At 32.9% G+C, this 26295-nt stretch overlaps 2 protein-coding genes across 6 annotated transcripts in view; one reads left to right on the plus strand and one right to left on the minus strand.

Annotated features, from left to right (window-relative positions):
- Positions 1-26295, minus strand: part of LOC126976576 (adenylate cyclase type 2) — a 196809-nt gene that overhangs the window by 57219 nt on the left and 113295 nt on the right. The window lies entirely within an intron of this gene.
- The window catches only part of LOC126976624 (probable E3 ubiquitin-protein ligase sinah), a 63458-nt gene that overhangs the window by 1085 nt on the left and 36078 nt on the right, over positions 1-26295 (plus strand). The window lies entirely within an intron of this gene.

Here is a 26295-nt window from a genome sequence, read left to right on the forward strand (position 1 = left end):
TTCGTATACGAAAGTAATAAAATAAGAATTTTACAGATTTCTTGGTGTCTAAAACTACAAAGAAAAATTAACTAATGCAGCTCTATGTACCTATACAAATGAAAAAAGTTCACAATATGCCTAGTTTTGGATAATCTTTTTAAATTAAAAACACAAAAAAAAAACTTATAGACGTTTCTTAAACAACTAAAAACATTTAACATAAATTCAGCCTAAGTGATTAGCTAATTACCTTTGCTTAAAACAATGTTATTAACCATATTCAGGTAAGCAGATTAAGTAATTCTTGTAACTGACCCTTATAGTAATTACAAAGTACTTTCACAATGCCGGCTTCATAGAAGTCATCATAAACAAATCTCACTATTGTCTTTTAAAGTTCTATAAGGTTGTACGAAAAACCTTATTTTAAAAATATTAAACTCTACAAATTTACATTGTTCCAAAACTAATACGTAATCTTAATGTCTGAATGCTAATAGTACATAACACCAGTAAGCAGAAATATGTCTAAGTATTATTACCGTAACATAAATAATTAAGCTAATAGTTTGAATGGCTTAATAAAATGGCTGTTATTAATTTTACAATAATATCAGTACCGGTTTAAATTATCTCTACAATAAGATTTATTGTTATACAATTTATTTTTCCATCCATCTCGAAAATAATGACTTAAAATAGAATTATATGAGAAATGGCAGCGTTTTAGAAGAATGAAAGTACCTACTGTTATGATGAAACATATTTGTGTTATTTTGACTACAACAAAGACAGAAGTTTGTATATTTTGAACGTGTGTTGTAAAAATACAGCGTTTAAGGAGGATATACCTCTATTTATTGCTCATAATGCGATTTGCGCCTTATATTTTTTATCTATTTCTTACTCGTTAAGAACTTGTCTTCTTTGCTTAAAACTTCTTCAGTATCACAAATTTTACCAGTGGAAGGGTCCTTTGCACACGATGCCGGCTAGATTATGGGTACCACAACGGTGCCTATTTCTGCCGTGAAGCAGTATTGTGTAAGTATTATTGTGTTTCGGTTTGAAGGGCGCCGTAGCTAGTGAAATTACTGGGCAAATGAGACTGAACATCTTATGTCTAAAGGTGACCAGCCCAATTGCAGTGCCGCTCAGAGTTGTTGGGTTTTTCAAGAATCCCGAGCAGTACTGTATTGTAATGGGCAGGGCGTATCAATTACTATCAGCTGAACGTCATGCTAGTCTTGTCCCTTATTGTCATAAAAACATCATGAGTCATTTGGCAAGAGAAGAATAATTGTACGTCTCTTCCTTTTAAATTTATTGTTACAATATTACTGTAAATGGAGTTGTTAGTCACAATTTCTATGAAACCGGGTTAAATTTAACGAAAACCTACATCATATCGTGGAAAGTTTACTTTACTTATTCATATTTCCGCTAATGTTGCTTGAGTCATTAGATTTTTGCGTGGGCATTTATTATGAGTTAACATTTTAGTTACGCTTTTGCAGTAACTATCAAACTTATATATTATACGTATAAGAAGTACTAATGTAATACTTAATAAATTTAATTTAAATTTCGTTCATTTCAAAGATTACATATATTTTTTAGCGGTTGAGACTTCCCAGAAAGTTGTCTTAGGACACTTGTATTGGGAATATCTCGCAACTTCCTTAGCAGATACATTTTATTTAGTAAACAATATAGAAATAAACAGAAAAGATTAAAAACCAAATTTTACAATTTACAATTAATTGTGTGTGTGTGTGTGTGTGTGTGTAAGTGTGTGAGTGTGTGTGTAATTATTAATTATATTTATACCAATTTAAAGGTCCACTGGTTATGAATTATATTAATGAATTCAAAACTGTTTTATTTTTCACAAAATAAAGTACTTAAAACAATAATTCTTCAGATTCAGATTTCTTAATTCAAATTTTGAACCCAAAATCTTATAAAATCTTTTTTTTTCTTGCAATAGTTTGATACACGAAGTCTAGGTCTTGGCATGAAGTCATCCCGCTCACTCTGATAAACGGCCTCAGCACGTCTGAAACTACTCACTACTGATTAGACGTGTGTTTTTGCCATTTTAATAATTATTTAGGTGCAATGATAAAATAAATAATAACAGCCGAAGATAGTGAGGTTTTTTGAGTGTTTATTCCACTAAGATTCGTCCATTAGGTGTCCTCAGGAGATGTTGACTCGCCAAATTCTAATAATGCCACATTATCCAGATCATAACATTTGGATACTTATGGTTACTAATAATGATAACTTTCACTGAAATCTAAGTCTGACGACCAGCTGATATAATTTATCTGGCATTACGAAGTACTGTTAGTTAAATAATTTGACGCGAACAATGGTAGTAATAAGATAAAATTCAGTACCTAATGATAAAAGGTCAGGGCCAATCTTTACGTAATGTTATAAAGCAAGTTATCTTTATGTTTGGTACCAGACAGTATTGTCGTACAAAGTAGTTATGTATGAGCTAATCATTTCCCTCATAGCGTCATCGAGAATCTTCTATGTATAGTGGATCCAAACAGTATTCATCGTTATAAATAGTAACAAAAGAACACATAAAATTGACAATTTACTCACCTATTCAAGTCGAGCCAAGTCAAGCAATTATATTCTTTGAAGTTGACAAAGATAATATGACAAAGTAGAATATACTATGCAAATAAAGTAAATAATAACTCTATTCTAATATTCTAACTAGGCACAAAAATTACTAATACAGAAGTCGGCGTTACACAATTTATTCATTACACCGTTGGAATAATTAACTTTGAGTATGCTTAAAAAAATAATATATATTTCCACAACGTAATGCTATTTGACGTAAAAGTTATTGGATTAGCAGAGCTACATAAGAAAATGATTCTAAAAGAAATATGAAAGAAAAATAAACACAAACAAGACAAAAAATGAAGAAAAGATTATTTATCCTAATTGTAATATAAATAGTTAAAATTGTTAGTATAAACAGTTCAAAGTAACATTTGAAAAACTCAATTAAGTATAAATAACAAAATTTTTTGTTTGAAAAATCTACACTCACGCCTGTTTCCCTTCGGAATAGTCATAGACAACAGAACGCCACTTGCTTCTATCCTTACAAACCTCACCTTACATTCATTATTCGTTTCATACATGCCCAGTGCTTTCCTTTTTTTTTAAAAAAAACTCAATTTTTCAATATTACTAATTCAGTATATCAATAGTGTCTACATAAACAATTTGCTATTTTTTAAAGGGATAGCCCTCACTTCTGGGATTAATTACACAAATTAATTACTAAGGTTGAGCAGGTTATCAACTGTAAAGTGGATTCCGTAGATGAAGCCACAATCATTCATCATAATTATCAACGATACGTCACTCGAACGGTAGGCTCAGTGGAAGGAGCGCTCACACGGAACGCGAAAGTTCGCGGGTTCGAGTCCCACATAGTTCATAAATTTTGTTTTCAAATTTAATTTGTGTAGTGCATGCATACTTACATACATATTTTAATATATTCTCATATAACAAGACGAAAGAAGGCATTATGTGCAATACTTGGAGTATGTCGTAACTTAAATGCATAACAATACTTTCTATTTTAGATAAAATACTATTTTCATATTCATTCATTAATGGCTCCAAATTACGATATCGACAGGTTAATTTAAATATTATAATTTTGTGTTAATTATGTACCACAAACAATAGCTTGTTTGAGTGTTTTGTAACAACAATTTGTACCAACAATTTATTAAGTTTTTTCACAATACCCTTATAGGTCGTCAGCAGTTGCGTGATATTAAAGGTACTTATCATTTGCAATGCTCTCTGCTTTCGAATCGAGCGTGTTCGCAATACTTGAGACTATCTACACTAAAATGGCCGGCGTGGTTTTTATTAAAAAACAGAACACTTTTATAGAATTACTTCATTGTTCGTTGGCAATAAAAAAAATGCGGTTTAATTCTACTATATTTACTATTTGCAGATAAAACAAAACATATACAGACCTTTCCGCTGGTCTGAATGTAACAATTACAAGATGTCACTTTAGACTGAAAAATAAACAGGGATCATAGTTAGTTGTTGTCACAAAGCAGAAGCGTAAATAGAATTACTTCATTGTTCGTTGGCAATAAAAAAATGCGGTTTAATTCTACTATATTTACTTTTTTTCAGATAAAACAAAACATATACAGACCTTTCCGCTGGTCTGAATGTAACAATTACAAGATGTCACTTTAGACTGAAAAATAAACAGGGATCATAGTTATTTGTTGTTACGAAGCAGAACCGCGGAATTACTTCGTCGTATGTTGGCAATAAAAAATGGCGGTTCAATTCTGCTATGTTAACTACATATTTGCAGAAAAAAAAAACAATTTAACAAATAATAAGATGTCATTGCACAATTAAAAGATAAAATGGCGTAATCGTTATATGTTGTTACAAAACAGTAACGTTTATAGAATTACTTCGGCGTTCGTTGCCAATCAAAATAAATAGCCGGTTAATTCTACTATATCGATTCTTCGCACCGAAATCAAAACTTATATACTCTGTCGGTTGACCTGGATTTGACGAATAACAAGATCTCACTTCACAACTTCAACATAAAAAGTTATTTGTTGTTACAAATGCGTTACTTTATTACCTTTGCGAATATGTATCAGCGTCTTTATTCAAGTATTTTGCTCAGTATGAAAGCCTCGAGTGAGACTCAAAGTTGTCTATACCTTTGCTGCTACTGTAAAAAAGTACATAATATGGGATAATATTATGACTACTACAGACTGTATAAATAAAACATACGACGACAGAACATTAGAATCATACGCTATATTTAAAATGCATAAACGGTGTGTTTGTATTGAAAAAAACACACGAAAATAATATATTTTTATAAATATTTAAGCGCTTGCGGTATTTTACGATCATTCCAATGTTATGGTCGTCTATTACGATATTATAATATAAATGCAATAATTTACAACTCATATAAAAGAACGATAAGATAAGATTCAATATTATGATGGATATTTTTTATTTGTGTAATTATGCAGTTATTCTTAATACAATTTCATTTTTCGAGAAAAATATTCCGCAATTTATTAACTAGTTTGATTAGACTTTTTGCTTTAAATTTTAGTTGATGAGAATTATAAAACAATTATTATTTTATTTTTATTACTTCATGTACCTTTTCCAGAAAACCAAATGTGTTTAAATTTAATTTTGTTTATTTATATTGATAAAGTGATAAATTTAATGTCTGTAAATCCTAATATACTTAAATTACGTGACACGTTGTTTGTCCGCGATGGACTCCTAAACTAATGAACGTATTTTAATGGGGATTACTTCATGGAGTGCAGCTTAGTTCAACTTGAGAGATAGGATAGTTTTTATTTCGATTCGACCCATATTATTTTTTTTCAATATTTGTTTTGTATGGACATACTTCTATGAGAGAATTTAGTGACACACCGTTTGACAGTTCCACTGTGAAACAATTTCATTATAACAACAGGGAGCATTTTTACGAAATAATTCTTGATGTATTGAAATATTATTGTTCAAGTTCCCATAAAACAGTATTTTTTTCTACAGAAAAACGTCTGTCGGGTCAGCTAGTATATTATAATGAAATGTTAATTTTGTTACTTTGTTGAGCGTTAGTTAAAGATTTATTAAAGAGATTACCAACACCACCAAGGATCGTAACCTACGTCAATGACCGGTTTCTAAATTCAAGACCTCAATAATACACTTTCTGATATCAGCTTCATAACATATTATATAGTTAGTGTGTCTGACGTCAAACGATTGAAAAAGTGGGACAAAAGTGCGATAAAATCGCGTTTAGAAGTCATGTGTATCGAAAAAATTGTTGTCTTATTTCCTTATTCGTTTCAACTTCACAATGATTTAAGAATTACGGTTCTAATAATTCAAAACGGTATCTAGCTATATAACTCATCTTAAATTATTTATACGTATATTTATCTAGAGATAGACAGTCGACAGAAATTGAGTTTAGAACCGACCTCTATTTTGAGCAATTCACGCACACAAACACAAAGTGTCGTACAAATCGCGAGTGTAAGACGTAGTTTGTCAGGCACACTAAACTAATATTCCTGGCTTTTTATGGTTGTCTAACAGCAATATACAGACATATAAATTATCTAAGTAATATATGTATAATGGACTTCCACATATCATCACGGTATCTCTGGAACCATAAGGCGTAGAGACTTGTTTGGTAGGAATAGTACTATCACCGAGTAGTAGTCAGCTTTGAGCAGTACTGACTTTGGTTCTCCCACAGATCTCCTCATTTATAGTCAGCTATATTCTATAAATTGAATCTTCCTTGTGCGGTGTTTCCGGGACGAAACGACATGGGTACCTTCAAAAAAAAGCTCGTACACCTTCCTTACAGGCCGGTAACGCTCTTGTGATTCCTCTGGTGTTGCAAGAGAATGTGGGCTGCGGTGATCACTTAACACCAGGTGACCCGTACGCTCGTTTGTCCTCCAATTCCATAAAAAAAAACGGTACTAGATATTTTGCAAATACAATATTTTCGGTGCAACTGCTATGACGTATAATCGAGTTAGTCTGCTAAAATATAAAAGTTCATATCGTATATACTGCTGAAAATTTAGTGTAGGTATATTGGAGTTAAATGAATGCAACCTTTTTTACCTATATTGATCTCTGTGTCTAAAATAAATCTCGCACTCTCATAAATTTCGTCAGCAATTTACACATGTGAAATTTTAAATTGTTAAAACTACATAATATTATATGCCAGAAACACGGAAAAACCCTGTGGATAAAACAATGATTTAACCTTTTGTTCTTTTAAATATTCTCGCACACAAAATTCAATAACGCCTGACGTAATTGCTGTCCGTCTAAGGAGTCTATAAAATGGCATATATAATTTCTTCTTGTTTACAAATATACATTTCCGTATGCGTAGCTGAGTTTTGAAACACGTATTACTTATAATATTAGCATTATATGAGACATCCTTGTGACACAGATTTTACCCAAATGGTCACAACCGAGAAGCACATAGGTACGTGGGTAGTTATTTTTCTGTGATTATAATATTTTTTATTGAAATGAAAACTTCTTTAGCGGCGTTGAGCACTTTTCTTGGGATGGTAATAAAATGTTATACTCGCGTCAGGACACGTGAACTGATCGAAAATTCGTAAGACAGTCGTTGAAATTATGGATGAAAGTTGATCGTTCTGAGAGACAAACTTTTTAATGTAAGATAATTGTAATAGTTCTGGAGTGTAATTTTTTTTTTATATAAAAAATTGTCATTTTTGTGTACGATAGCGCAATCAATGAATATTGTGTTTATATACAACATAAGTGCGAGTACTTTTATACTGATTAATAAAGCAATTCGTGCGAAATTATTCCCTAACCTTTCCAAAATATTCAAAAATGCACAACGTTAATGGTCAAGTTTTCCCTTCTTTCTCTTCACTTTTATTTTAATGATTTAATTTAATAAAGGCCTTAGAAAGAGGACCCTCACATTCAACCTTTTCATGCAATTGGAGTTATTTTGTTCTGTTCAATCCTCTTAGGAAACAAATTTATCACTATCAAAAGGACCTCTCTATTCTTATCACGTTTTTTTTGGCAGATCTTTTACCACCACACCAATCTTAAAGGCAGTCTAGCCTGTCCAATTGTCCTCAAATGATCTTGTTTTCATTAGTAGGAAAGTCAAGTTTTGCAAGGTCTTGATAGACTTAGATAATTTATATGTCTAGATAGAGCCTCCTGCTGCTATACAACCGATGAAAACAGGCCAGATTTATAAATTTTGTGTTCGTGACAAGCTACGTCTTACACTCACGATTTGTTAGACGTGTAAAGGATCTAAGGTGAAAGGATATCATTGTTCGTGAAAACCTCTTTGATGAAGAAGGTCAAGTCAACATCAGTCATCGCTACGAGTTCTAGAGGGTATGTGCCAGTTCACGGACAGTGTGTAAAGTTTTTGGTGAGAAATATGGATTCAACTGAGTCAGGGAAAAATCTGATACACAATAATAATTATGTACTAGTGTGTGTGTTTATGAATATAGAAAAAAGTTCTTAATTCTGTAATGCTCATTTCTCTTATATTCTGGCCGATGTAACTGTTAAACATGATTTCTTCATCTTAAATATTTTACATAGCTCTTAAGAGATTAAAATATTGATTAATTGACGACTTTGAGAAAGAGGGTCACACATTAAAAAAAATTAATAGATGTATTTATTTTTTGCAGTATTAGGACGACCATTTATACGTGCCGACTTAAATTTGTTTCTCGTCGTATTACACATTACTATTCCTACAATTTATTATATCAAAGTAAATTTGTTGAGAAAGACTGTGACAGCTGTGAACACGTCGAAAAAAATAGCGGCAAACCGTTAGCCTTTATTTTCAGCAACGCACGCACACTACAACGAACTAACTGATGTATTGCGAGTGTAAGACCTAGCTGTCATGCACACTAAAGTAATAAACCTGGCCTGTTTGCCTAACAGCAAGAGGCTCTATCTAGACCATAGTTTCTCAACTTTATTTTGCTCACCGCCCACTTTGAGAATATGTTTTTTCTAGAGTATTTTCGTGTATTTTTTTGCCTTTTTAGACTATATTTTTTAATCTACCCACGCCTCATCTGCGCCATTTCAATGCCCCTAATTTTCTCTGGGTCTTCTACTGCCCCCCCGAAAGTCTCAAACGCCCACAAGGGGGTGTTATCGCCCACGTTGAGAACCTATAATCTAGACGTATAAATGATATAAGTAGGAAAGTATTCTTTGTCCTATACAGAATTAACAGCCGGAATAATATAAAAAAAGAATCAATGTAATTTGTCAGAAATGTGTCGAATGTCAATAAGTGTTACTTGACAAGTATAAACGTAACAATTATTTATATATAAATAATAATAATCTTACGTTCCGGACGATTTTTCCCGATTAGGGTACCTCCTCATCATTCCATAAGGAACTTCTTTCCAATAATAAGAAGTCAAAATTATTTAATATATTACTATACGCTTTTGTAATATTTACATTTAAAATGTATGTTGCCTCACAAGATGTAATTCAATTACTGTAATTGATACACATTCCTTCCACGGGAAAAAAATCTTCGATAATAACAAGTACTTAATTAATTAAAAGGCATTTATTTTATCTCAAAATTGATTCCTTTAGAATTCTTTTTGATGTCATTTCTAATAACTGCTAGATACTAATACCGCTTCGGAAACAAATGGCGCTCTGAGAGGGAAGAAGCGGCGCAAGAAACTCTCCCAGCATTCTTTTTTTGCGCTCTTTTCAATAAAAATATACAATATTGTACAGTCATTTCTATCGCTATAAAATAATCACAATCTAGTCCCAAGCTGTCCGATCATTTAGATATTCAGCAGTGGAGTAATAGGATTTACGACCGAGCCATTTTTTTATAAAACATTTAAATTTATTTATAGATAATGCCTGAAGGAATTAGGAATTGCGTTAGGAATTCATAGGAATTTTAGTGGAGAAATTGTTGTTATACTACTTTGTTATATCTGTGTTAGTTATACATTATTATCAATATCGCAATAGAAATAATATTATATGAAGTGAGCGTGTATTAGATCACGTAACATGAAGCGTGCTAACAACATTGGTAAGGTCAAAATCCATATAATACAATCGTTTCATTCGCATAGAATATTTAACAACCGAAGGCGGCATTGGTGAACAATAAGAATTATGCGGTTTCAATTTAAATACTCTATTTGATTGAAAAGAGTTGAGTTTTTTGAATGTTCTTCTCACAAGCTCAACTTTTTACAAAATTATGGTAAATTCAGTAATTTAAAAGAAATATTTGTAGTGAAGCGCTTAGTTTAAGCCTAATTGAATAAATTTATTTGACTTTGACACAGTGTAAGTTAAGGGTACAATAGAGCAGGGGACCTAAATAATCATTAAGAGGAAAATTTATAAATTAACATTTTAACTGTTGCCTCTCAATATATTCATGATAATGTTATGTTTGTACTGTGGTAATCATAATGTTGACACCAGGAAAAAAACTTAAACTTGTCATGCCTTAGTATATCTTTTGTGAGGCGATGTGTCTGTACAACATGATCGCAGAAGTTGTTCAAAACAAATGTATTACGAAATTTAAAAAAAATGTTAAAAGATGTTTGTGTGATAATGGTTACTATAACATAAATGACTTTCTTTATGATTCCACAGATTAGGAATGGAGCGTCCACGCTCAGGCTATTTAAATCATTTTTATTGCATCGAAATATTATAATAAGGTAGAAGCCCTCTTAGTTTTTAGCGCCCTCACAGGTCTGGGGCATAAATATTACAGAGGGTGGTAATTTTTGACGTTTAAAAGGTAAATTATTTCATATACTGTTTTGAATTTGAATGCTCACTTGGCGGTATTATTCTATTAACCATTTTCGAATCAAAAATCAACCTCAAGTAATGTGTTGTTTGATAGATAAACTCAGAGATTAGCCAGAAACAGAAAATAACCGTAAATTCCTTACGTTCCAATATTACGTGCGAGGTTATACAATACGCGTCCTTTGCGGTAAATACTCTAAGGTTAGATGGATTCTCGCAGACATTACCTAAATAAGGTCGTCTTAATGACAGCTATTAGTCTAGATGTAAGTAATTTAGAAGTAAAAACAAAGTCAATCGATAGTTAATTCATCATTATTCTTAATTAAGACGTTATTTACATCCACATATTGTTAATCCGGGTATAAATGTAATTTATACCACTTTAAAGAATCTAAGGTATATGATTCTTTAAGATAATTAATTAATCCCTTAGTTTTTTTTTTTGTTTTTTTTATTCTCTCCATTAGCATAATCCCTTCCTATAACATAAAACGAAACTTAGATTGAATGTCTTAATTACTTTAAAGCTTAATCTTTTATGATAAGACTAAGTAAGAGGACACGAAGCGGAAATAATATAATTTCGGCCATTCACCCTGTACTTTCCACGATAAATATATATATATATATATAATGTGGTATACATTAGTAACGAAAGGGCGACTAATATGATTTGGGTAACTTTTAAAATAAGGGTATAAGTACCCAAAATGCCGGCATCACTCTTGTGATACGCTGCAGCGGTGATCACTTACTATGAGTCATACGTATGTAGTTCTCCTAATCCCCTAAAAAGTAAGACATACAACTTATCTATACTAATATTATAAAGCTGCAGTGTTTGTTTGTTTGTATGAACGCGCTAATCTCTGGTACTACTGGTCCGATTTGAATGATTCTTTCAGTGTTGGGTAGTCCATTTATCGAGGAAGGCTATAGGCTATGTTTTTTTTTTTCAAAATTAGGGATCCGTAATACAATTGCTATTTTGTAACACAGGGTGTAAAATCGAAAACCTATTTTTGCGTGCGCTGCAAAAACTATTGACAATAGAACAAAATGATGTACAGGCTATAATATAGGCAATATTTTATTGCTTATAAAACTATCGCGTGAATTATACTTTCTATGGCAAAACAACGTTTGCCGGGTCAGCTAGTCTACTATAAGATGACAATGGCCATTGAGTCGAGTTGTGCGTTAAAAGGCATAAATGGCATTTATTTTCTCAAAATTGATTCCTTTAGAATTTTTTTTGATACACACTTTTTGAGCCTCCCACAAGTCGCTTATATTCATATTAAATTAATGTATTTATTCTTAACGAATTAAAAGTCTAATCTAAGGGTGTCGTAAGAGGGAACTGACGGCATTTACCAGTGGGAGGCTCCTTTGCACAGGATGCCGGCTAGATTATGAGTACCACAATGGCGCCTTTTTCTGCCGTGAAGCAGTAATGTGTAAACATTACTGTGTTTCGTTCTGAAGGGCGCCATAGCTAATGAGATTACTGGGCAAATTAGACTTAACATCTTATATTTCAAGGTGACGAGCGCAATTATAGTGCCGCTCAGAATTTTTGGGTTTTTCAAGAACCCTGAGCAGCACTGCATTGTAATGGCTACATTACCATCAGCTGAACATCCTGCTCGACTCATCCCTTACCGTCATAAAAACAATTCTCGACTAGGTAATATCCAAATGAGTAGGTCTTCGTCATCTCATGTCGTATTTGGCAAATACATTCATATATTCATTTTACTTCACGATCGAAGATCAACTAAAGTTCTCGAATGGTCGGATTGAATAATAACTTTTATTTATGGAAAAGTATAAAACGCTGTTAAGGCTTCCTTATAACTTGCAGCCGCGAGGCTTGTTCTACGATTTGATTTCATATCCATAATAAGAGCTGTTATTTCCAATTTAAAAAAAAAAAACAAGGTCAACATGGCTGTAATCCGCGAACGGTAGTATTTCTATTTATTTACGCAGAATTCATTGGCATATAATAAAATGAAGGTTAATCCTACTCAACATTAGATCAGTTAACGGTCGAAAAGATTGATTTACAAAACCGAGTTTTTAAGGTTAATGCTATAACGCGAGAAATTTATGAATCATGTAGGTTAATGCCACAAAACTTTAATTTGATTATTTTAAATAACTTGCAATCCACTTATTTTAAATTATTTTTTAGAAAGGCTTTAAAAGTTCAGACTTACTAACATTGGTAGGTTTAGGTAAATCTTCTACCGGTTTTTTATCAGTAAATTTTAGATGGTCTAAGCGGTCGTAGTATCTAGTATATTAGAAATGACATCAAAAAGAATTCTGAAGGTATCAATTTTGAGAATTTTTAATATTTATATTTCTAGGCCTGTTGTTTTGTGTTACTTTACAGCAAGAGGGTCTATCTCGACGTATAACGTCCGCTCCCAATATTCAGTCTATCTCCGATTGTGGTCTTGAGATAAAAAATCGTAACTATCGATGACTTTATTGTCCCAATAAACTTACTTACTTGACGGTAACTCACCTAATCTGTACATGCTGTCTGTCAATGGGAGAACGTTTAGCTTGCCAGCGATAGAAGTTCATATGGAAATTGTAATTCACGAGTCCCAATATACGACGATTATCATTATCAGATTATTGATAGCTAATTACTGACAGTAGAAGGTAGTAACTTATATATATCTGTAGATAGTATATCGAGAACGGCCGTAAATTATCATATAAAGATGAGGTCGATAATTCATTCCTTCATTGTTGAATGGAAAATGGAAAACAAGTTTGTGTACTTCAAATTACTATAAATAATATTCTGGTTATTTATTTAATACAGTTTAAAATGCGTTAGTAAATTTTTATTAACTATCTAAATAAGTTAACACATAAACAAGGATGTCATTGCACTTCCAACATAACAAATATATAACATGAGTTATAAACAGACAGCATGTTGGATATCCCGTTAGGTAAATTATGACCGTGGCTTTACAATATCGCACGTTAAATTTAACATTTTACTCACTCTGCCGGACTGTTAATCAAACTGTCACACAATTACCTATAATAAAAACTAGTTACTTTTAATGGTAATGTCAAGTTCTATAAGCATGTTAAATCTTATAAAAGATGAGGCATAAAGGAAGGCTTTCATAAAAAATCATTGACGTCAATGCAGAACACGAAAGCATTTTTTGTTTTATCCTTAAATGTTCAAGAACAGGTTTACACATATTTTTATACATTACTGTCTATTGTAAGTCTAATAAATTTAATTAAATTAGGGCCTAGATATAACAGCTTAAGCTTAGCAATACATACATAAATATCCTGTTTTATATGCGTTCCCTGATTCATACATAATCTGTGCCAATGCTACAAAATATTGACTTTAGATGATTTTTCATTTTAGCGATCAATTGGGCGAGCGTGGTATGCTAATTCCTTGCGGGATGACTGACACCCATGTGTATAAATTATTATAACAATATATATATCGTGGGACTTGCAGCCATGGTGTTGAAAATGACACCAATATGAATTACGCAAAAATGTTATCACATAACTTATAAAACTTGTTACCAAAATTAATGATCGATGCGGCGCTCGAACCCGCACCTCTCAGCTTCTGTCCGAGCGCTCTTACAAACTGAGCCAACCGTTCTAGTGAGTTTCTATCTTCTTTGATAAGACGCAATCAAAAACTATAAAAGTCCGGAAGACTTAAAACATAGATAATTTATACGTCTAGACAGAGTCTCTTGCTGTTAGACAACCGATAAAAAAGGCCAGGTTTAATACTTTAGTGAGCGTGACAAGCTACGTCTTACACTCGCGATTTGTATGACACTATGTGTTTCTATGTGTGCATTGCTCAATATAGAGGTTAACTCTGAACCCAATTTTATTCGACGTTTTCCCAGCTGTCATAGTCTTATATAAATGGTTTAAGGCTTAAACATGTCAACTTATTCAGATAAACATACCCTCGGCGGAAAGGTACATTCCATAAAATTTCCAAAATATGTTTACACTGACTTTGTGGTCCGAGTGCAACGCCCCGTGAGGTACCAAACTGACCCAAAACTCTCGAGCGTCATACGTTAAGGAGTGGACAATGGGTTGTTATTTATTTGTTTGCCAAAGAATTCATCGACAGTAACAAATAATTAAATTGTTTTATTTTCGATTGTATTTATATTCTTAATAAATTTCAAAATAAAATCATCATCCAAATATAATACTTAAGGTTTAGAAGACGTATTTAATATTGTTATACTTTTTACAAGATGGGCTGGGAGTTTCTTATCAGTTCTTCTCCCCATGTCAAAGCCTCGTTACGAAATGATGTAGCTTCAAGTGTTGTTGCAATATATTATGTTTAAAAAAAATTATAAATAAATAAAAATAACTAACAAAATTTTTACTTTGGTTTTTTGGTATAAATTTAAATTACTTGTAAATTTCTTTATTACTTTCTATAATCCTTTAATTTTTTTTTATTTAAATATGATATTCAAGTTGATTAACGGCCGCTTTCAATAACCTATCTATCCTTAGTTTAACTTACTTGAGGTAGACAAATCTATTCTTTTACGCTTACTTACATTTCAATAACCTATAGATAGATAGCATTGGACCATAACTATATTGGACATAACTATGGATCTTGTCATTTAATAGTGAGAGCAAATAAGTTAAACTAAGGATAGATAGGTTATTGAAAACGGCCGTAAATAAATCATATTTGACCATGTGTTAATGGTATAACAGTTGTTATTTCAGAACAGCAAACGATATTTAAATTTCATTCACATTTTATTCGTAATATTATATAACACGAACGAATACTTAACGTAACAAGAAATGTAACGCTATATAAGTAGGTGACTCACTAAACTAATCTTTTTGTAATATTCATTTGTTTTCATAATTAGTGCAATTATGTTGCATAATATTTACCCGTTTCTTGTATATAATAACGGTATTTGAACTCGTAGATGCAACTATTTGTAAGCGTTACATTATTTAATTAGCCTTAAAATATATTTTTGATATAGATTTTCATTCTGTTCACATGTTTTATTCTAGTTGTAAGATTCTCGTTTCATTCTTGAGTACTTATCACATGTTTGAGCACACTGCAGTGTGTGTTGTTATGATAACCATAATATACGAATCCTAGATAATTTATGTATCTAGAAATACTGTGACATCTGTGAACGCGTCGAAAAAAATAGCGGTAAACTGCTAACCTCTATTTCCAGCAACGCAGGACCACTTAAATAAAATGTTATACGCACCGCGAGTAACGTAAGACGTAGCTTCATGCACACTAAGGTAATAAACTTGGCCTGACTGTCGTCTAGACGTTTAAATTATGAAATATATGAATATATATAGAGATTTAGGATTTATGGAAAGGTAAATATTGATTAACAAAATGTCTGGGCACGTTCAAACAGTCAAACCTCAGCCGCCACATGCCACCGTGCGTGAAATATATCGCTAAGCTATGCGCACACGCATAACAATATGTTCACGCAATATTCCTTCCGCTGCCGGAGCGAATACATATTTTCTTCACATTTAGTATTTCGTGGCTAGTAAGTCTGGTGATATGAATAAAATCTAAAATCTAATAATAAACTTTGTCTACAAACAAAAAGAGTTTTAATAAATAATAAATAAAGGAAGGATTTTCTTTAAGGATTTTTTAAGGATGGAGGACAAACAAGCGTACGGGTCATCTGATGTTAATAATCACCGCCGCCATAATTCTATTACAACACCAGAGGAATCACAGGAGCATTGCCAGTCTTTAGGTGTACGCTCTTTTTTTGAAGGCACCCATGTCGTTTCGTCCCATATACTCCGGACAATCAAATTCACAGCTTGGTTGTACGTAGAAGAAAGTTCCTGGAAAATTGGACTGTGTAGACTTATACAATGTAGATTTGTATATACAGCGGAAATATTAATTAAGAATCTGCTAATAAACAGAAGCATTAGTCTCACATTTAGATTTATATCTCGGAGATTCATTTGGATTTAAAAATCGGGCGTCACGGTGTTGGTATCCTCCATGTTGTTTTAAGTCCATCAGTGCGCACAACCGGCGCGGGCGCTACCTTGAAGACGAATGCCATCAGTTCCAGTTCAGCCCAATACACAGAGTAGAATATAATCATACAGGCCATATTACTTTTATATTATAATTCTCCTACATATATGTATAAGTTGTTCGAGCCAGTATTATGATATATGATGTTGAAGGGGATTTCCGACGTCTGAGGGATACCACTTCCTGAACTCATAGCTAGCATGAATGTGGTGGTTCCCCATCCTGCCCCATGGACATAGTATTACACTCTTCCTGATTTAACAGACCTTAAATCATTTGTATTCACAAGTGTGAACATACAAGATATTATGTTGTCTAAAATAACTCACTCTAAAGCAACTTAGAATTTGAAATTTTTACTGTCATAGATATTAATTTAATAATTGTTCCCTGATATTTTTATTGCTTGAAAGATTAATTTACACGAATGCTACAATAAACTTAGTGAATTTTTAACAAATCTTAAATTAAATAGAATCATTACTTCGATAACACAAGTGCTAAACCTGCAAAATTTATTTTGCCGTCTAAATTAAGCTCCCCGCGTCCGCTCATTGTATGAATTGTAATATCAAATGAAATGTCATTTACTGAATTATTTGTATTGTGAATATATAGGTAACTCTTAGTCACAAAGATATTTTATAAGATTACGGATAAGTAATCACCAACATAATAAAACAATACAAAACTCTTCTCCGAAACACGTTACATCTCATTAGATGTACCATTGGTATAAGAAATATTCCGATTGGTCAGGTTTCGCAGTATAACCATAGGAGAAAACGACTTTCCATTTTTTTTTACTGTATACTGACACACACAAATTATCTTGCCCTAAACTAGGCATAGATATGGGTGCAAGACAAAGATATATTTAATACAACATACTTACTTAATCATACATATAAACATCCATGACTCGGAAACAAACATTCATATTCATCATAATATAAATGATAACATCTACCGGGATTCGCGCCTAGGACCTCTTGCTCAGTAGGCAGGGTCACTGACCACTGGGCTATAGGGGTCGTCACGTCAATTTTGGATATATTTAAAATAAATAATAAAACAAAACATAATTAACTCTTCATTGTGCTTAAAAATATAGAATATTAAGCCGTTAACTATTATAGAAATCCCCTAATAGTGCCGAGATGATTTTGTAAAATATTCCCAAGATGTGTTTAATCAAATGTAAAATAACTGCATCCGGTCTATGGCTCCGAGGCCAGGTGATGTTACTGGGAACAGAAAGAAGCCTTACTAAACGAATAAAAGGCTTAGCGTGGAACACAATATGTTGGTCAAATGTTGTTGGTATCAGGTAACTGTTTGCTTAACATAACGTTAACAGTAGCAGTTTGTTATTACTTCCCAATTAATATCATTGCGTTTTTATAGTTAATGAAAGTAAGTTAAATGTTTGTGATAAAACTGCTCAGAAATCGTTTGTAAATAATCTAAAATTATTAGTTACAATCTATATAAATATAAATCTTAGATATTGCGTACGCTACATACATACATACATACGTAGTACATAGATTGTGACAGCTGTGAATACGTCGAAAAATAGCAGCATTTTCTTTCTTATTTAGATTTCTATGGCGTACCCACCCAGTGGCCGGAAACGCTCTGTGATCTCAACAAAATGAGAAGTAACATGCGAAGGTCACATCTTCGCTTTAAAAAAAAATTGCGTTATTGTGAAAAGCGTTTCACATAATAACAACCAGAAGTGACGACACGGGTAAGACGCTCATCTGTTGTTGAAGTAGCTCTGGGTTTTGGTATATCCATGTAGTAACTGACTCAGCGTAAGCTTATCAAGAGTGTACTCTTGAAAACCTGAACAAAATAGAATTCTACCGGCCGTCACGCAAACAATAAACATGTGGACAATAGCTGGGGAACTATCACTTCATATCATGAGGGGTCTTTGTGCGACGCATTTTATGTTGATAAGCAATTGTGGCGTTGCTTGGATTTTCCGTATTATAAACACAATTATCTTTTGTAGCAGGAGAGCATAAGCTAAGCACATAAGTGCAGTGTCCATCAAAAGCCGAAGGATATATGTTATAATACTCAATATGTTATAATACTTCTCCTACATGTTGTGTTAAGAATCTGATGTATGTGTAGACCACTTAAGATTATATAATAATTTTCATAAGGTCCCACACCGTAGGTTTCGTTTATTATAACTAGCTTCAATAATAATATATGTATCAAACAAATATTACGTACAATTAAAAAAATAAGTGCATGTATTATTGAATAGTAAACTGTATTCGCTTGATTAAAAGCTGATCGTTCAAAAACATGTTAGTCGGGTCTTGTATTTGGCAACACCGGTGGCGAGGTAAACGCAATAGTGCGACCGCACCGGTGGATTTCGGAACCTGTCTGTTACGACATTCGGTTTACAGACCTGCTTTTTGTGTCGCAAATGCCAATGACTATGATAAACATACGACTTGTCTAGACTTTACAGGGTAAACGCCAAACAAAATGATGTAAAACACTTTTCCCACCATATATGGAAAATCTTATTTGATTTTTATTTTGATATCGTTTTGGTTAATTCGATGTGGGTGTAACAAACTTTGCAAAATGTTGCTTACACTTGCCATGCAGGTCTCTGGGATAACCGTCAACCAGTGCCGGAAATTGTACCTTCTATCGATTCCTCTTATTAGATTGTCGTGATACAAATGAACCTGGTTCAACCCCAAAAAATCCCCATTTAACGTACTCTTAGATAACTCTTCGCTTGATTCCGCAGTATTCGAATATTGAGAGTCAAAATCTTCAGCAATGGCCATTTTTCCGGGCGAAGAAAACGCCATATAGGCTTTGAAGACACTGAGGGTCATTAAAATAGCAAGTCGATACTTTAAGCCGCCCCACACTCTAGTGCTCTACAAAATTCAGGTTCCGCCACATATGGACTCACTTATCTCTGGTCTGGTGCACCCTACTGTCAGTAAAATTCAAATGACCACGCGCAACGCAGAATTTCTTGAATTTTCGGAGAGCGAGTGCTTTGTGCTTGAGTGTCTTCTACCGCATTTAAATTTGCTACACCTGATTCCTGCCACTGAATCTCACAGTCACATGACGCACTACAAATTAAGATATTATCTTCACCATCTCGATGTGTGGCGTTCCTCAACAGTGAGGTTTTCAAGGAACTTCTCACCACGTATAACCTTTCTAAAAGGCTGTAAATATCCTTTGATTCCTCTTGTGTTGTTGTTTAACATCAGGTGACCTATGATCTTATTTGTCCATACAAAAAGCCTATAAGACCTTTCAGACTTAGAGCTATGTACAAAGAATTTTAGCGAGCGGGTATATGATATATTCAAGGGTAATAGAATAAAATAAACATTTACATAATTTAGTTATAAGTGTGAAATAATAATTTTGAAGTATGTTTATAGAATTTGTGAAAACTATGAACATAAAACATCATAATATAGAAGTTATCTATATATTTTTTGGATTGTTTCTATAACCTAGTACTCGTAGAGGTTGCGATGTTATACTAAACTAGGATAATGATGCAATTCTAGGAACCGAGTTTCTACACTAATGTTTGACACAGTCATGTTTGAAACCGAGTACAAGAGTCAAACTTAGTCGCAGATACACTGTACACTACTCTAATATAAATATATATCTGTTCCATCTATTTCACTATATATATAGTATTTTACGTATATATATTTGCAAATTTATTTTTACATTTCATATATGGCAGACATGTAAGTGTTTTAATGTGTTATAACCTTTTTTTTAAATTTTATTGTTTACTGGCACTCCGACAGTTGACCGGCTAGATGCTAAAAATCAGCGCTGCAGCCAGTATTGGTTTACAGCACAAGCTGAGCATCGGCTTTTTCTTTTGCCACACAGCATATTTAATTAAGTTAGGATTAGGAATATATATTAAGTATTTAGATTGTATTTGTATGTGTGTGGCATGGAATAAATTTTTCTAATTCTTTTTTTTAAAGAAAATACGGGACGAGACGAGCAGGACGTTCAGCTGATTGTAATTGATTCTATTCTTATACTTATTCTGACAACTTTCCTTTATAAGTTTGATTATTATATCAATGTGTTAGATCAACGTTGGATCGAAACGACGATGACACATCCCTTGACTCACTCCTCAGAAATAGCCGTCTGGATGTCTGGTGTAGCGTTTATATTGACAATTCGAACAATGACGAGAGGGGTTAATGAAAGATGAATGAACGTATCTCTAGTTACGGATACATTGCCGTCACCGTTTTATGACAAGATCTTATCTATCCATAGTTATAGTCCAATGCTTTATGTCGATAGGCTATTGAAATGTAAGTATGCATCAAAGGATAGATTTGCCTACCTCAAGTAAGTGAAACTAAGGATAGATAGGTTATTGAAAACGGCCGTAGATAGAATCTCTTGTTGCTAGACAATCGATGAAAACAGGGCAGGTTTATTACTTTAGTGTGCGTGACAAGCTACGTCTTACACTCGCGATTTGTATGTCACTTTGTTTTAATGTGCGTGCATTGCTCAAAATAGAGGTTAACTGTCAACCTCAATTTTTTTTCTACTTTTTCACAACTGTCACATTCCATCTAGATGTAAAAATGATCTAAGCTTACGATATACAAGCATGCGTAAGAGAAGAATGTCTAATGGCGATACAGCAAGTAAGAAAAAGAAAGCGAATCTATATGTTACTGTAACCGATTTTAATTGACAAGTCGTAAACAATCAGCCACCCTTGGAATTAGTTCCTTAATATTTTGAATATTAAACTAGCTAACGCGCACACACAATTTTAAATTCACGGTTACGCATTATCGAGCAGTTAAGTTGTCTATAGCTTAGTATATTCTAAATCGAATTGGAGAATTTGTACATAACGCATATTCTTGTAAATTACAATAAAGCCTTAACATATCGTGTATACATTTTAAATCGGTAACTCGTAACCACATCGGAATTAATTTATTACAACCGGAAGAAAATAAATGGAGTGAACGATTCTAACATGTTCTTTTGACAACAGCCACAAACGGATCATAAACGTGTCAAACATGTTTTGTTATCTAAAATCGAAACCATTAAATAAAGAGTAAATCAATTAGGAGTTTCGAAACAACTGGATACAAAGATAATTTAGGCTTACTATATAAAAAAATATCTCTTATTTTTTCTAAATTAAATACAGGTGTAATATAAACATTAACATTCTTGCCTCATATCTGATTCAGGCTATTTTGTAGAAATCTACACTTTCTTGTATATGTGGTCAATATGCAAGAAATTATGAACAGTTTTTAACCGACTTCAAAAAGGAGGTCAATTCGACGTTATTTTTAACTTCCCGCTAAGAAAATTGAAAATTTTCAAAAATTGGTTACTTATTGGTCATATCCCGTTTTTCGAAAATCGAGTTTTCATCAGATCTCAATGTTTTAAGGTCATAGGAAGCTTCCCTGACTGTCCGTATATCTGTATGTATGTGTCTAGTGATCTAGATGTGATCATAAATCACAGAACAGTTTTTAAACGACCGACCGTCTAGAACTGCGTCAAAATCTGTTTATTCATTCAAAAGTAATTGCGGTTTAAAAATGTATAAAATAGGGTTTTTACTTAACTTTTATCAGACTTTTCAGCTCGAAGAGTCTGATCAAGATAAAGGTCCTCTTGCAATTTGATTCTAGATCTGACGATGGCATCCATGACAAACCATAAAAATCTCTCTCAGCCGAATCTATGCTTTCCGGATATTTGAGTCACCTAACATAACGTCATTAAGGTCAAGTTATTGTCGTAATCGAAAATGATTATCAATGGAACTCCTTAACAACTTAGAGTAACAACTTAGGGCGATCTGTGGCAGTATTTCAAACTGTCTGTAATCAAATTGCAATGTGCTTACGTTACTTGATGCATTGGAATATTTATAAGGTCTATAAATATTCAGACAAATTAGTTATTGTACTTCAGATTCACTGAAAGTCAAAAATAAAAAAAGTCCTAGTTAGTCCTTAGTGTGAATGAAAAAAACTAGTTTGAATAAATACAATAGAGATTTCACTAGTACAAATTACTAGGAAAAATAATTTGTTCCTACAACAATTTAACGAATAAATTCATCAACATGCAAAATTAATTAAGATTTATAAGACCAAAATAAACATAATCCTCAACAAAATGAAATATTGCAAACAATTACATTGTAACAAAAGTAAATAAGTAAACATGAAAGAAATGTAACATGTTTACGAGATTTTATAACTCGTATACAAATTCCTCAAACAATTAGCTACAAGACAACAAAGGCATTGTCGTTGTCGTCTGTTCAACGAGTCATTATAATTATCAAGTTATCTGTCTGTGAGATCTCTATCTTAGTATTTGACGTTATATCTGCAACACAAAAACATTTGCAACTACTGAAGCGCGCATATGACATAGTTTTGCACAAATCACACGCTGTAAAGACAAACAAAATCCCTACTAAAATTAAATATGTGAATGTTAGTTTGTTTGTTATGCTTTTACGCCGGAGCTATTGAACCGAAGAGGGTACATTTTATCCCGGAAAATCCATGGTTCCCGCGGGATTTACAAGAAACTTAAATTCACGTCGATGAGCTATAACTATACCGATTGTAGGATTATTTGGCCATAGCAATCTTCCACAAAATAAGATTCATATTATATGTTGGAAACCGGAGCTAAAACGGGAACCGTTTTAGGACATGAGATAATCTTCAATTCCAAATTTGCTTATTATCAGCTAGTAGATAATAAAGTATACTAGCGCACGTGAGATATTACTCTATTTATTCATATCGGTTTCACTCACGGTTCATTTGAATTGAATCTTGTAATTCAGTTATCTTTTGAACGCATTCAAGTATGCGGTCGCGCCCTGTCTATCACTTACTACACTCACCCTGATGAAGAAGCTTCGATTGGTCCGAAAGTGGTCGCTACCAACACTGATTATAAATAAAAAATAATAATAAAATAATCATTATTGGTCCTGCGCTACCCTCAACCAACTAATTACGGCGATCTTGACCGGATCATCAGTCTATCTTGTGCATGCCGACTGTCTGATGTCTGCTGATCGTGGGCATAGCAACACTACGTCTTCCGTTACGTGGTCGCCATTTGAGGCCTTTATTGCCCCAACGGCAATCTGTCCTTCGAACTGTGTGCCCTCTCCACTCTCCTCTCCACACACACTTACGGATCTCCATATTTCTGAATTGATCTCGAAGGAAACTCCGAGCATAACGCTCTGAGCGACCATAGGTTTTATTTTATATAACCCTGCCTTGCCGGCCGGCACTCTAAAAATTAACAATATTTAATAAATATTCATGCAAATATAGATATAACAATATTTTCTTCAAAGTTCCATATCGTCATAAGCCAAATATAGCCAACTTGAGCCGACATTACAACAACTACTACTTGAGCGTTACTTCGCTGATTGTGACACTACAGTCTCATTCAGCACCCTAATAATAATTTATCCAAAACACCTATATCAAATCGAACTATGAACTCTACTTCCAGCGGACTACTTCTATGTCCACTTGTTTTCTACAACCAAATATCCTCTTTTATAGTGTCTGTTTCAAAGTATTGACTTCAATTTTAATCTTCGAAACATATATACCAAAAAATAAGTCGTAGTTAAACCGACTCTAATCGATTACAAATTTATGTGTGAAATTTGTGACTCAGAGCGATTAAAATCTCTAAAACTTATTAATTGGTATCGGCTTCCTACGTTGTACAGCATTCTCTAGTCTACCTGGACAAGTTACAAGCTTACGCTGAGATCTATAGAGCGTACTTATACTTTGCTTAGACTTCAAAGTCAAAGTCAAAAAATCTTTATTCACTGTAAAACTTTATAAGTTATTTAGTGCAAGTCAGGATGAAGTACAAAAGTTACAATAGCATTCAAATGAGTATAACAATATTCATTAACAAAATTTAGAACATTAATTCCAACTATCTTTATCATTCAAATAATTTTTCACATTATAATAGACCTTAGATATTAATTTATTTTTTATGACACATTTAAATTTTTTAATAGGTAATATTTTAATTTCATTTGGGAGTTAATTATAAGATATAACACAATCCACTTTAAAAGATTTAGCAATTTTACGGAGCCTAGTAAATGGAATTGCGAGTTTATGTTTATTTCGAGTATTGACACTGTATATATCACTATTCTTTTTAAATTGGCTAATATTTTTATGAGCGTATTGGATCTCTCGTATATGTACTGGCAGTGTACTGTCATAATATTTATTTCACCAAACTTTTCTCTCAATGAATCACTTACGTAAAAATTAGTGTAAGCTTAGCATAATCTTTGATTTCATTTTTATACTTATTTGACAGATGGAATTACCTATACTGATGTTAAGCCAAGACCGCCCAACCAGTGGGAGGCTATTTTGCACCAGTGGGACACTCCTTTGCATAGGATGCTGGATAGATTATAGGTACCACAACGGCGCCTATTTCTGCCGTGAAGCAGTTATGTGTAAACATTACATTACAAAATTTAATAACAAATAATATGAAAAACTTATCTAAATAATTACAAATATAATATACATGCCTAATCTAATTAAAACAAAAATACATCAAGAACCAAAGAAAAAATTAAAGTAAGGCTTATTCTATATCAACATAATAAGGTGGTGTTTGCAGTGTTTTGTACAACCCAACTCTGATTTTCAGTAGATTTCTTCAAGAAGGCGGCCGTCGCGATTACAGCCACAAGTCCTTCGATTCGGTTTTTGCTAACATTATTTGCCTACTATATTTCATTAGGCTAAGAAAATTTGAATAGAGCTTTTTTATTTCGATCATTGAGGACATTTCACACAAACCGAGGCAGAACAATCCGCATTTTATGTCACTTATTGTATTATTCGATATCTTATCTTAATACATTAAATTAAATATTATATTATTTATTATCTCTACATGCACATCTCACGTTCATGGACCATTAATAATTACCATCTTTTGATTTGTTTGACAGCAACGAACAATGCTTTGTTTTTGTTCAGATAATGAACACAAATTTAATTGCACGTGATATGAAGCGTACTGATTGAGGCACGTGTCTGAACACGATTGAACTCTTAACTCGAACGTGACTCAAGTTAATTCAAAAAATGCTAGATAAACTCACAACGGTTTAATTACAACAATTAACCAACCCGCGACTTCACCATCGGAGATTTTTTATGCGTGATAAACTTGTTTATATTTGTAGCTTTTAGCTTGTCGTCTTCCTAACTACCGCCAAAATCGCAAGAGACAGACAGAGAAACATTTAAAAGCTGATATTGTGATAAAGGCTCCATCTAAATATTCATATCCAGTAGTAAAAAGCTGTTATTTTGTTATTGGAACTCGTCACTTTTAACTCTAGGCCGAATCTGATTATTAAATAGGTTTTTGTGTATATATCCCTAACAATTTCTGTACAAAATTTTATAATGATCGGAAGCGTTACAAAGAAACTCACTGGTATTTTTAATATGAGGATATTTATCTTACCCCAGTGTTCCATTAAATTAAAAAAAATAGATTATCAT

This window comes from Leptidea sinapis, chromosome 41 (assembly GCF_905404315.1).
Source record: "Leptidea sinapis chromosome 41, ilLepSina1.1, whole genome shotgun sequence".
Classification (NCBI taxonomy): domain Eukaryota; kingdom Metazoa; phylum Arthropoda; class Insecta; order Lepidoptera; family Pieridae; genus Leptidea; species Leptidea sinapis.